Source organism: Gymnoscopelus braueri, assembly GCF_963280865.1.
Source record: "Gymnoscopelus braueri genome assembly, chromosome: 8".
NCBI lineage: Eukaryota > Metazoa > Chordata > Actinopteri > Myctophiformes > Myctophidae > Gymnoscopelus > Gymnoscopelus braueri.
Window position 1 is genome coordinate 52,061,163 of NC_137609.1, and position 12,623 is coordinate 52,073,785.

Sequence of the window (12,623 nt, forward strand, 5' to 3'; positions counted from 1 at the left end):
GTTATAACATGGTCTGCCCTTGTCAGAGATTCTGAGCATTTTAACTAACTTTTGAAAAATCATATAATATTATTCTTCACATCGATCCACCCGGTGATCGCCTCAAAAGACGTAGGGGTGTCTCTGAGAATCGGGGGAAAAAAACTTGCCATTGCGATGATCCGTTTCATGTTTTCGCCAAAAAGCAACAGAAAGCAGAAACATTTTAATTTTTTTTAAATCCTATAATACTAAACGAAACCAGCTTCATTTTCTTGTGATTGTAATGTTTGGTACTGCTTAGACCTTTATTGTGAAGGTGTGTTACTATTATGACTGCGAGAAGCAGGATGTCTTATTGTGACAAGCACCAGACCAGAAGTCAGTTGAACCTTGTACTGAGACAGAGACGGTGAAATAAACAAGAGCTCCCGTGCTATGCTAAGAACTTGAAGTGTACCTATGTCCATTATTATATCAGCCTGATCTCCAAGAATTTAGTATACATTGCACGGATCCAGTGCACGTCATTCCGTGCATAGTCGCCTAGAAACACCGAAAATCTGTGCATATGTACGGCGAGTCCCACGGTGGCCGTAACCAGTTGCAACCCGGAAAAACCCGGAAGCAGAGCAGTCCCCACAACAAAATGTACGATTCTGTGCCTATCGGTACGTAACTCAAACGGCGCTGAGTAGGCTCAAGGGAATGTCGCAACGTTCGGGACGGCAACTCGCTCGCTTTAGCTTGCTCGGTGGTCCCTTACGTGGCGACCGTTCCCTTGAGACTGCGCGCCTCCGAAATGGTTTAGTCACAATGGGGGAGATGCGAGGCGGCTATGCACGGATTCTCGTGTTTTCCAGTTGTCTATGCACGGAAGTTGAAAATGACAACGTTTCCTCTGGCGCTCGGGTTGATTATATAAGGCTATAATACTATTGTGTAAAGCCTGGGATCATTCACAGGCTGCGGAAGCAAACCACTGAAAACACCACATGACGAGAATCTCGTCATTGGCGGTCTGAGCCTTGGAGTGAAATGACGAGAAATGTCATCATTGGCAGTCAATGAGATAATGACGGGGATGCCATGTTTAAAGTCGTAAAGTCAACGACTTCATCACAACATCCCATGATGCACTGTGACTTCTGTTTTGTAAGACACTAGTCTCGCGTATCCAGACAACTATTCCACAATCTCCGAATGCTATAGAGTCTGGAACAAGGGTGCAGCTTCCTGTTCTGAAATTGAGTCCATATAGGAAGTGAGTTCAAGTGACAGTTCATATGAATGGCCTGTAGTTTCACTGTTTTACCCCTGCTGGTGTCAGAAATAATTTCTCTCAATGCAAGTGGGTGGGTTTTTGACGAACTTCAGACTTGATTTTCTTATCTTAATAAACATTGTCATAAATACTATATGCTTCCAAGTCGCTAGTTTAAACTATTCTGTCAATCATCGTGATATGCGTTTTGGTAAATTATGGTCCCATTTATTTTAAAATTGACGTTGAAAAATAGGCTTCATTTATGGTCTGTAGAATCTGGGGGTGTGACTTTGTCCATCTCTTTTATACAGTCTATGGTCATCCCGAAAATCCGAGAGAGGAAGCTGGCACATCCATTCAAAAAATGTATTTTAAAATATCTTTACATATTATGTTTTAATTTCCATGTCTGCTTAGTATATCAAGCTATATATACTTAGATGATTTTGATTTATATTAGGATACATTTGCGCGACTGTAAAGACGAAACGGAAGTGGGGAGGAGGCTTCACATCCGGTCATAATCATGATCAGAGCTTCCGAGTCCCAGACTGTATGACCGGAAACGTTTGAAAATTGTGGGAGGCAAACAGTCTGGCCACGCGAGACTAGTAAGACACTGACCGGCGCACATGGATGATGGATGTCCCATATCACCAAATAGTGCAGCGGCTAAAAGCAATATTTTGGGAGAATCGTTCACTTGGTGATACAAGCGTGAAACTTGGTACAGATCATCTTTAGAGGTCATTTATCGATTTTTTTAATCGAGCCACTTGAAAATCAAAGATGGCGGCCATTTATTTAAAGATAGCTGCCAAAATGTGTCTGATTTAGCTTTTCAGCATATTTTTGCCTATGCTTTTGTGATGTCAATCACCAAAACACCAAATAGAGCTCCCCTAGTATACTTCTGAACATTTGCAACATTATTCTTTAGTTTTTTCTAAACTGTTTTTAATGTTTTACAATAAAAAAAACAAGATATAGGCTAAATCGGGGATTAGAAATTAAAAAGAAAATCTCGTCGCGGTCCGCGGCCGGACGGGTAGTCGGTGGCGATGTTGTGGGCTGTGATCGCCGCCTCGCGGAGGTCGGAGCCGGCTCTGCGGCGCGGGAGTGCCGACCGGTTGCCTGTGGACCTTGTGTCTCTGGCGGCTTGGTGGCGCCCGTCGCATTCCGGCCGACCCACCGCGGAGCGTGCGGTTCCTGGCCCGCCTCGTCAGCCACCTTCCCCGACGGCTTCGGGCCCAAAGGCCTTGTCAAACTCGCACGGGCGTCCGTGCGCCTAGCCTAACCTAGAACGTAGTCGTTCCTGCCTCGTCGCTCCCTCGGGGGTCGGCGGCGGCTTTGGAGCTGATGAAGACCTTAAGGCGTGTAGAGGCTCTGCGCCGGGTATGTGCCGACCCGTTGCCCGTGTAAAGCGGGGTCAAACAGCGAGGTGATTGGCTCCGGCGTTTTGAGTCGTGAAAACCTTAAGTAAAGTGTCATTCTCGGCTCTGCGCCGGGATGTATGCCGACCCGTTGCCCGCGTAAAGCGGGGTCAAACAGCGAGGTGAGGAATTCCCGGTAAACGGGCGTGGTTGGGCGGGCGTACAGCGTTCATCGTCTCTGGTCTCTCCCCCCTCGGGCTCTGGCCCCGGGGCGGGGCGTCTCCGGTCGGAACCAATAAACTCAAGGCCCGCCCGAACGGACGGACGGGCCTGCCTCACGGGTACCCAACTCGCCTCTCTCCTCCGGAGGGTCGTCGGGGGGTTCAATGTCCGCAGCCCGGCCCGCCTCGGCGGGGCGGTGACCTGCGGCGCCCGGGGGTCTGTCGCCGAGGTCTTTCTCACCTTGTTTTCGTGAACCCTTCGGCTGATGCAAACAAAACCAAAGAGTACAACTCTTAGCGGTGGATCACTCGGCTCATGCGTCGATGAAGAACGCAGCTAGCTGCGAGAAGTAATGTGAATTGCAGGACACATTGATCATCGACACTTCGAACGCACCTTGCAGCCTCGGGTCCATCCCGGGGCTACGCCTGTCTGAGGGTCGCCACACAATCAATCGGACGCCCCCCGTCTCCTCGGAGGCGGGGGCCCCGTCCGCGGCTGGAGCGTCGCAGGCCCCCCGGGGTCTTCGTCCTCTCAAGTGCAGACGAGATGCCCGATCCGGCCTCCTTCGGGGGGCTCGGAGCTCGGGACGCCGTCACCCCTGCCGTCGCTTCGCCCCCGGGCGGGGAGCCGGCCGGGCGTCCTCCCGTTCGCGGGGTGGGCTCCCCGGTCGGCCACCCTAGCCCGGGGCTCGCGGAGGTCGGAGCCGGCTCTGCGCCGCGTTGTGCCGACCGGCTGCCTGTGGACCTCGTGTCTCTAGCAGCTTGGTGGCGCCCGTCGCACTCCGGCCGACCCACCGCGGAGCGTGCGGTTCCCGGGGAGGCTGGCGGTCTTCTCACCGCGTCTCGGCGAGCCTCCTCCCTCGCGGGGGGAGCCGCCACCAGCAACCCGTTGCTTTACGACCTCAGATCAGACGAGACGACCCGCTGAATTTAAGCATATTACTAAGCGGAGGAAAAGAAACTAACAAGGATTCCCCCAGTAGCGGCGAGCGAAGAGGGAAGAGCCCAGCGCCGAATCCCCGCCCGCGGTGGGCGCGGGAAATGTGGCGTACAGGAGATGGCTGTCGCCCGGGTGTCGATCGGGGGCCTGAGTCCTTCTGATAGAGGCTCAGCCCGTGGACGGTGTGAGGCCGGTAGCGGCCCCCGTCGCCCCGGGGCAACGTCTCCTCGGAGTCGGGTTGTTTGCGAATGCAGCCCAAAGCTGGTGGTAAACTCCATCTAAGGCTAAATACCGGCATGAGACCGATAGCGGACAAGTACCGTGAGGGAAAGTTGAAAAGAACTTTGAAGAGAGAGTTCAACAGGGCATGAAACCGTTAAGAGGTAAACTGGTGGGGTCCGCGCAGTCTGCCCGGAGGACTCAACCCGGCGGCGGGCCGGCCGCCCGGGGCCGGGGATCTCCCTTTCAGGGGGACCCCGCCCCGGGCGCTGCCGTGCCCTCGCCGGGCGCACTTTCTCCGTGGCGGTGCGTCGCGACCGGCTCTGGGTCGGCCTGGAAGGGCTCGCGGCGAAGGTGGCTCTGGTTGCTCGCGCGCCTGAGCTTTACAACGCCCGTGCCCCGACTTCGCCGTTTCCCCCCGGGGCCGTGGACTGAGGTATCTCTGCGTTCTGCCCGGCTGCGGCCGGGCACGGGGCCCCTCGCCCCCGGTGCGACTGTCAACCTGGACGGACTGTCCTCAGTGCGTCCTGACCGCGTCGCGCCGCTCGGGCGGGGACCGGCCCTCGTACAGCGGGCGCTAGGGGTCGGCGACGATGTCGGCTACCCACCAGACCCGTCTTGAAACACGGACCAAGGAGTCTAACGCGCGCGCGAGTCGGAGGGCTCGCTCGAAACCCCGTGGTGCAATGAAAGTGAAGGGTGACGCTCCGGCGTCGGGCGCACCACCGGCCCGCCTCGCCCGCTCCGTCGGGGAGGTGGAGCATGAGCGTGCGCGATAGGACCCGAAAGATGGTGAACTATGCCTGGGCAGGGCGAAGCCAGAGGAAACTCTGGTGGAGGCCCGCAGCGGTCCTGACGTGATCGATTGTGAATAATACATTAGACATATTCTAGACACTTAAGAAAAAAAAAAAAAAAAAAAAAAAAAAAAGGAAATGTATGTATATAGATATTAAAAACTGAAGAAAAAAGAAAAAACACAAAAAAAAAAAAAAAAAAAAGAAAAGACACCCCCCCCCCCCAAAAAAATAAAATAAAAAAAAACAGGGTTCAACAGATATCGTGATAGCGGCCATTATGGGAAAAAATGGACGCCATATTGGATTTTTGAGTGGCTCGATTAAAAAAGTCAAAGAGTTGACCTAAAGGAATGTTCATGCCAATTTTCACACTTGTATCACAAAGTGAACGATTGTTCCTACTATCTGCTCTACTAAAACACAGGCTGCTGACATATTATCTGCTTCATATGGGCTTTCAGCATCCCGCTCCAAACAACATAGAAACAAACAAACAAACAAACAAACAAACAAACAAAACAACATTCACCTTGCGAGGTATACAGCCACTCTTTTAGCCTTTAGACACAGCACTGTAGTGCAGCTGACGTCGGTAGCCTGTGTGTCTCATTATTGCAGAGAGCCAGCAAGATGAGATAAATAGGCTCTATATACCATAGAGTTAAAAATAATAGAGAGGGCCCCGGAAATCCCCACCCGTCCACCTGCATTGAGTTGCTCACTCAGCGCATACTCCTAAATCACCCCTTCTTCCGTGTTGGGAAATGTGACGGGGCGGGGCCTATTATGGGCTTCTGTTGACACGTTTTGCGTCACCTCCATTTGCCACCCCTGTGCGCAAGCTCGTGAGTCGAGCCCATTGGTCGAAACCGTTTCATGCTGCAGTACCTATGAATGGCCAGCATGTCCAATGCGCTTCAATGCAACCTCTGGGTCCTGGGGGCTTGCTCTATACACGTCAGCCATATTGGAAAAAGCCTCTTGGGCCTCCTCCTTACTTCCTTCACAGGTCTTACCAATTATACTAACTAGATGTCAGGGCCGCTTCGCGGCCCTCACATCTAGGCCCGATCCGAGTTTGTCCAGACAACACTGGCCTAGTCACTCTGCACACACGTCATGCGAAGTCCGGCCCCTCTGGCCTCTCCTCTCCTCTCGGCTCCTCTCCTCTCCTCTCCTCCCTCCCTGCTTTGCTTTGCGGCCCTAACCTCTAGTCCCAACCTCCCAACCTCGGTCATTAGGCCGCCTGTACAGTGGGTAACCATGGCCATCATGAGGCAGTCGAGTGTTGTCACAGAAGTCTTTAGGGAGCTGTTAGGGTTGGCTGTCCCACAGGGTCCATGTAGCATGGATTGACGCAGAGTGACGCAGAGTGGCTCCTTCTGTGGGTCAGGTATGTCTGCTAGTACACCGCCACTCTTTGAGTTTGCCGTAATTGTGATAAAGAGGTCAAACTTCCTGTATATGGTTGCTATGGCAACCTGCCATATCAGGCTGAGGGTCTGATAGGCAAATCAGAGAATCAATCAAGCCGAGAGTCTGATCACAGATCTAGGTGGGGTAAGATGCCTAAAACATAGCCATAGCTCTGATCAACAGGCTGTGTCAAGTTTAAGGCTCTGTCCCATTCTGGTCAAACAAAGTGAGGGTGCTGATATTGTGTAGGTTGGCTCAATGGAAACACCAGTGGGACCTGGTGTTGTAGTATGGTCCAGGTACCCTTGTGGGTCTCAAAGTGTGGTCCAGGTACCCTTGTGGTTCCTTGAGGGGGTTCCAAATGGAGTGTGCAAATGGAACATTCGGTTCCATTTGTACATTGTGTACGTTTCCTACCTGAAAGGGGGGGGTATTCAATTTGCCAAATTAGGAGATCAACAGTCAGCGGCTTCCTTGATTGTTCAAGCCAACTGATCGGCTTCGTGGATTGGCCAAACTTTCCGTGACATTTGTGCCACTGAACCAATATAAGGGCTAACACTCACTTTGTCGTTACATTTCCAACGTGAATTTCGCTGTGAGAAATGTTTAGCTGGAAGCGACATTTCAATCGAGAACTAAAGATTTGGATATATGCTCTTGTTGCAGTGGGGCACAAGGTGTACGCCTTTGGAACGCCATATGATTGCAACACGGCTCAGATTGATGTCCACGTTTTCAACACTGTGTCTTTATGCTGGAGTAAATCGACCCCGGTGACAACAGGAAGAGAACATCCCTCCTCCAGGCACGGGGGACCCACAGCTGTGCTGATAGAAGGTACCATCTACATCTGGGGAGGGTACACCAACTACGCAAGTGAGAACTACAATGTGCTTTATGCATTTGATGTTGACACCCACAGATGGTTCAAACCCAGGGTGTCAGGGTCTGTACCAGAGGGGAGGTACGGCCACTCAGCCTGTGTCTTGGGGAAGGTCATGTATATCTTTGGAGGACACAATCTGCGATATGTACTAGACGCTAATGACATCTACAAGTTGGACACCGCCACAATGGTCTGGCGTTTAATTAAGACCAGAGGCACTGTGCTACGTGTTTCATACCATTTTGCCACCATCATCGGGACAAAGATGTTTGTATTAGGGACCAAAAGGAAGCATGATTCCATCAGTGTGTTTGACACAGAGACCAACTGCTGGCTGAGCATGCCTTCTGCATTTCCAAACGTATGCAGGGGTAATCAACAGGGACCATACCAATGATATGTGGAAATTCACTCGAGAGAATTCACTCCAGAGACACTCCTGGAAGAGGTTTGTGACCAAGGGGAAAGGCCCGGGACCAATGTCTAGTGTGTGCTGTTGCATTGTGGGAGATCGTATCATCCTCTTTGAGGGATACAAGACGCCCAATAACCTGTACATCTTAGATTTTAATCCTAATCCTAATCTGAAGACGCTATGCAAGCTAGCAGTTATTCGCTACGATCTGGAGCAGTCTGAACTCCCACACAACATCAGGTGGGAACTGGCAAATCCTGGTCGCTGTACCTCCTCCCCATGACAGCCGGGGTCAGAAGTTTGGTCATCTCAACTCGGAGTTGAGTCGGACATGGTTCGGTTGGTTCGGGCATCTAGTAGGAATGCATCCCAAGCGTCTCTCTAGGGAGGTCCTCGCCCCACGTCCCACTGGGAGGAGACCCCTTGGCAGACCAAAGACCAGATGGGGGGATTATAAATCCACACTGGCATTGGGACGCCTTGGGATTCCCCAGGAGGAAGTGGCTAATGCTGCTCAGGAAAGGGAAGACTGGAGCTCACTGCCTCAACCGTTGCCCCCGCGACCCAACTCCGGATAAGCGGTTGAAGATGGAAAATAAAATACAATCATTTGTTGGCATTAGGGGTGTGCCGATAAATCGTCCCATGATATATCACGATACGTTTTCGTGACGATATGTATCGTTTTGACGTTTTTGGAAAAAAGTAATAATAATCATAAAAATAGAAATAAATCAATAATAACAATGCAAAAACAGAAGTATTTGTTTGCATTTGCTCCCCCCCCCCATATATTTTCATTAAAAAAAGTGTCATATATCGTATGGTATCGATATCGTGAGCCCAATATCGTGTATCGTATCGTGAAATTAGTGTATCGGCACAGCCCTAGTTGGCACATATTCATGAAGCACATAATCACTCTCTTGGATTGAGAGTTACCTCTTTGGCGGAACACAGAGAGTATTTTTAATTGTAGTTTTTCTACCTGCGGGAATATGTCTTGTGGCGTTCCGCAGGGGAGTTGTTTAGGTCCACTTCTATTTAAAATTGTCATGAATGATTTACCTTATGTTGTTAAAAATGCTGATTTAATTATGTACGCTAATAACATTACCAAATGGGTAAGAATGAACAAGCTAGTATTAGATATTGCCAAAACTAAATCCATTGTATTTGGGATAAGTGCTCTTGCTAATGCCACTGTACTTAACCCATTAAGACCGGGAACGCACCTTGTAATCTTTTAAAATTTCTTTGGCTATTCAAAAATAGCAGATATACAAGCTCATAGCGCGGCACCGAGTGCCGCACTAAGAACTTGTAGATCTGCTATTTTTGAAAAATCGTGAAAATGTGTGCAAATCTTTGAATATATATTTTCTAAATCCTAACAGTATATGTTGCTATATCAGTGGTCCTCCAAACTTTCCATGTCAAGGACCCCAAAATTATTATGTATTTGGCCGCGGACCCGCATCTCAAAATATGTTGTTCCAGGGATCGGAGTTAAACATGTTTAACTCCAGAGGGCGCTCTAACGCAACTGAGAAATGATCCTAGGACCCTGTAAAAAGATATGGACGGATGTGAAGTCATCCAAAAAAAACATGACGTTCGTCCCCCCCAATGATAGGATCGATCTTGGGAAAAACACTTCTATCTCCATATATTTTTTTTTTGTGGTGAAAACCAGCCATTTTTGATGGGCGATCGCTCCAAAATGGCGGATTGCGGTAGAAATGTTATGATAATGTATTATATACCGTGGTGGCCAGCAATCATCAGGATATGATAGCCTACATTAACACATTCCACGCCAGAGTTTAATATCATAATGTACTCACCAGTGCCAGCGATTTATTGTTGTTTTTTAGTTTTTTTCACGTCGCCACAGACCTCACTAAATACCTTAAGATCGCGCGTTAAACTGTTTGTAGACACACAGGGTAGCTGTGTGAGTGGCCCAGAGAAGACCGTTTCAATCGGCGATCGTCCATTTTGAAGTAGTCGCGGTATAGGCCTATGTTAAACAGCGATGAGCGAGGAGAAAAACAACAACCGAGATAATGGAGGATTAGGGGAAGATTTAGAGCGGAGGCGGGTGGGAACGAAAATCTTCGGATATTTCCGTTTCCGGGTGTGCTACAATGAAATGTGTCACTGCGAGAGAGGCCTACAATGAAATGTGTCTCTGTGAGGGAAGCCTACAATGAAATGTGTCACTGTGAGGGAAGCCTACAATGAAATGTGTCACTGTGAGGGAAGCCTACAATGAAATGTGTCACTGCGAGAGAGGCCTACAATGAAATGTGTCTCTGTGAGGGAAGCCTACAATGAAATGTGTCACTGTGAGGGAAGCCTACAATGAAATGTGTCACTGCGAGAGAGGCCTACAATGAAATGTGAACCTGCGACCAGCCTTCCAATTAAATGGTCTGTGGGCGTGGCGGATCCGAGCCTTCCAATGTCAAATTCAAACCACTTCCCTTCTTACTGTGATTTGTTGAGCACTATCCAATCAGTAATAACGGCGTGCCTACGTGCCTAAATCGTACACAATATTCAGTATACGATTTAATGAAGAGAAAAAAGGCTGCTGCCACTGTTTAGAAAAACGTAATCAGGTTCAGGCTTCAATAAAATGTGACGGTCGGGTTCGTAGAGAACCACTGCCTTGCGCTCTGGGGACGCCCAGGGGTCCTTGAGGGGGTCCGTTCCATGGGGTCCCCCAGGAAAACCTATTCATGTCAAGGACCCCCAAAATGATATGTAATTTGGCCATGGACCCCCATCTCAAAAATATTTTGTTCCAGGGACCCCCAGAAGCAGAGATTTGAGTTATAAATGTTTCCTTTACAAAATAAATATATTTTCGAGATTAGCAAAATGTAAAAAAAAAAAAAAAAAAAAAAAAAAAAAAGCAGAGCAACAAGAAGTAACACGCTCTGATCTTGTATTCAATTTTTTAAAAATCGTGACACAGATGCTTTCCCGGTTTAAATGGGTTAACCCTCTGGGGTCTTCAACGTTTTCAGGCCAAGGACCCCCTAGCTGAGAGAGAGATGAAGCAGGGACCCCCTCTATATCGTATACAATTGTGTTTCAGATTCAAAACATTTTGTTTACGTGGTCTGCTCTTTATTCCCTCTACACCTATGCATCTTTGCCAAAAATAGCCGATCTACAAGCTCACAACGCCTCGCGCTGCGAGGCGTTGTGAGCTTGTAGATCAGCTATTTTTGGCTAAAGTTCTCCTCAGGAAAGGGAAGCTAGGGTTCAAGTGGTTAAGGTAAAATAAAAAATCCTATCACACAAAGATTTGGCGGACCCCCTGTAGTAACTCTGAGGACCCCCTAGGGTTCCCGGACCCCCTGTTGAAGACCCCTGCTCTATACTTAATATTAATAGTATGGATGTCCCTGGCAAAACGTCCACGGCCAGATATCAGTGTGGGGATCCTTGACATGAAAAACTTGCTTGAGAAAGCACTGAGCCAAAGTACACAAAAGTACCAACACAAAAAAAGTATTTGGAGGCCTTTCATAAACACGATGCCGTCCCTGCTTTGAGACGCCACCGTCCACATTGAAGGGACCCATAAAGACGAGCTGGCGTCTGTGCCGTGTGCGATCCCTGCCAAAAGCCCCAACAGGAAGTGTGCTGGTGTCTGTGTGTGTGTGTGTGTGTGTGTGTGTGTGTGTGTGTGTGTGTGTGTGTGTGTGTGTGTGTGTGTGTGTGTGTGTGTGTGTGTGTGTGTGTGCGTGCGTGCGTGCGTGTGTGTGTGCGTGTGTGAGAGAGAGAGATTTGAATAGCCTATCAAGCCCGTTCTCATGCTACTGTGACGATGGCGGAAAGAATGCCACCACACTGCTGGAGGGGAGTTCACTTCATTCATACTATCACTGTGTCCCTGAATGCTCTGCTGGAGGTTTAATCAGGAGTGAGAAGGCCTGGGTTTAAGGAATCGCTGATACGAGGAATGTATGAAGATTCAAGATTTGAATTGTCACGTCTTACACTTACTTAAAGGTTTCATGACGTTCAGTTTTACCACACATTAAAAGTCTTTGTCATGGTCCTTCAAACGTGTATAGAAAGTTTTAACAAAAAATTCCACTCCATTGATCCATGGCAGGTGTTTTTCTCTCACATTTCTAAAGCCTTTTCAACTGCAATGAAAAAAGAAATCTTTGCCTGCGGGTGTCGCTGGTGAGGGATTTTGCCTGTCAATCATCGCCTCTGCTCCGCCCCCCCCCAAAGGAAAGGATAGGGGAGGGGAGGGGCGAGGAGGAGAGTGGGCGGGATTAATCGGCTGTGACCTCACTGCCCAAGGGCCAAGCTCAGATAACTTTTCAGCCTAATTATTCAGAAAACCCCAGACCACAGAAAATCCACTGAATGTTCTAAGTTCAGGTGTTTTGGGTGTAATTGAGGTCATATATGGCCCAAATACAATACAATATCACCGTTGTCAGGTGGTCTAAAATGTTACTTTTCAGGAAATGAAGACAGCACACACGCACGCACGCACGCACGCACGCACGCACGCACGCACGCACGCACGCACACACGCACACACACACACACACACACACACACACACACACACACACACACACACACACACACACACACACACACACACAATGAAGTCACTCTCCACAATCCCATGCCAATTAGCTGTCACCACTTTGCTTTCATTAACAACTGAATGATCTCTTTCCTGTCTCAGTGCAGTGGTTTTTATTACTGTCCCCGTCCATTACATCAGATTGGGCTCAGGTTGTCTCCTAATCAGGAGCTCATTTGGTAGAATGAGGCGTGGTCGTGTTACCATTCAACACACACTGGAATGGATATTTTAAACAAATCGATTGTACAATAAGCTTTGAGTGTCACATGATTTAGATGAATTGACATTTTCGGAATATTTCATTATTGTACATGTGTCACTTTAATAAACAGACTAAAAACTGAATCAATTGTTTGAGTTTGATTGCTGAAAGTAGGCCTACATTAAAAAAAAGTTGTGTAGCCATTTAAACTCCCCCCCCCCCCGTTAGTTATACATTAAGTTTAAATTACATTTGTATTAATT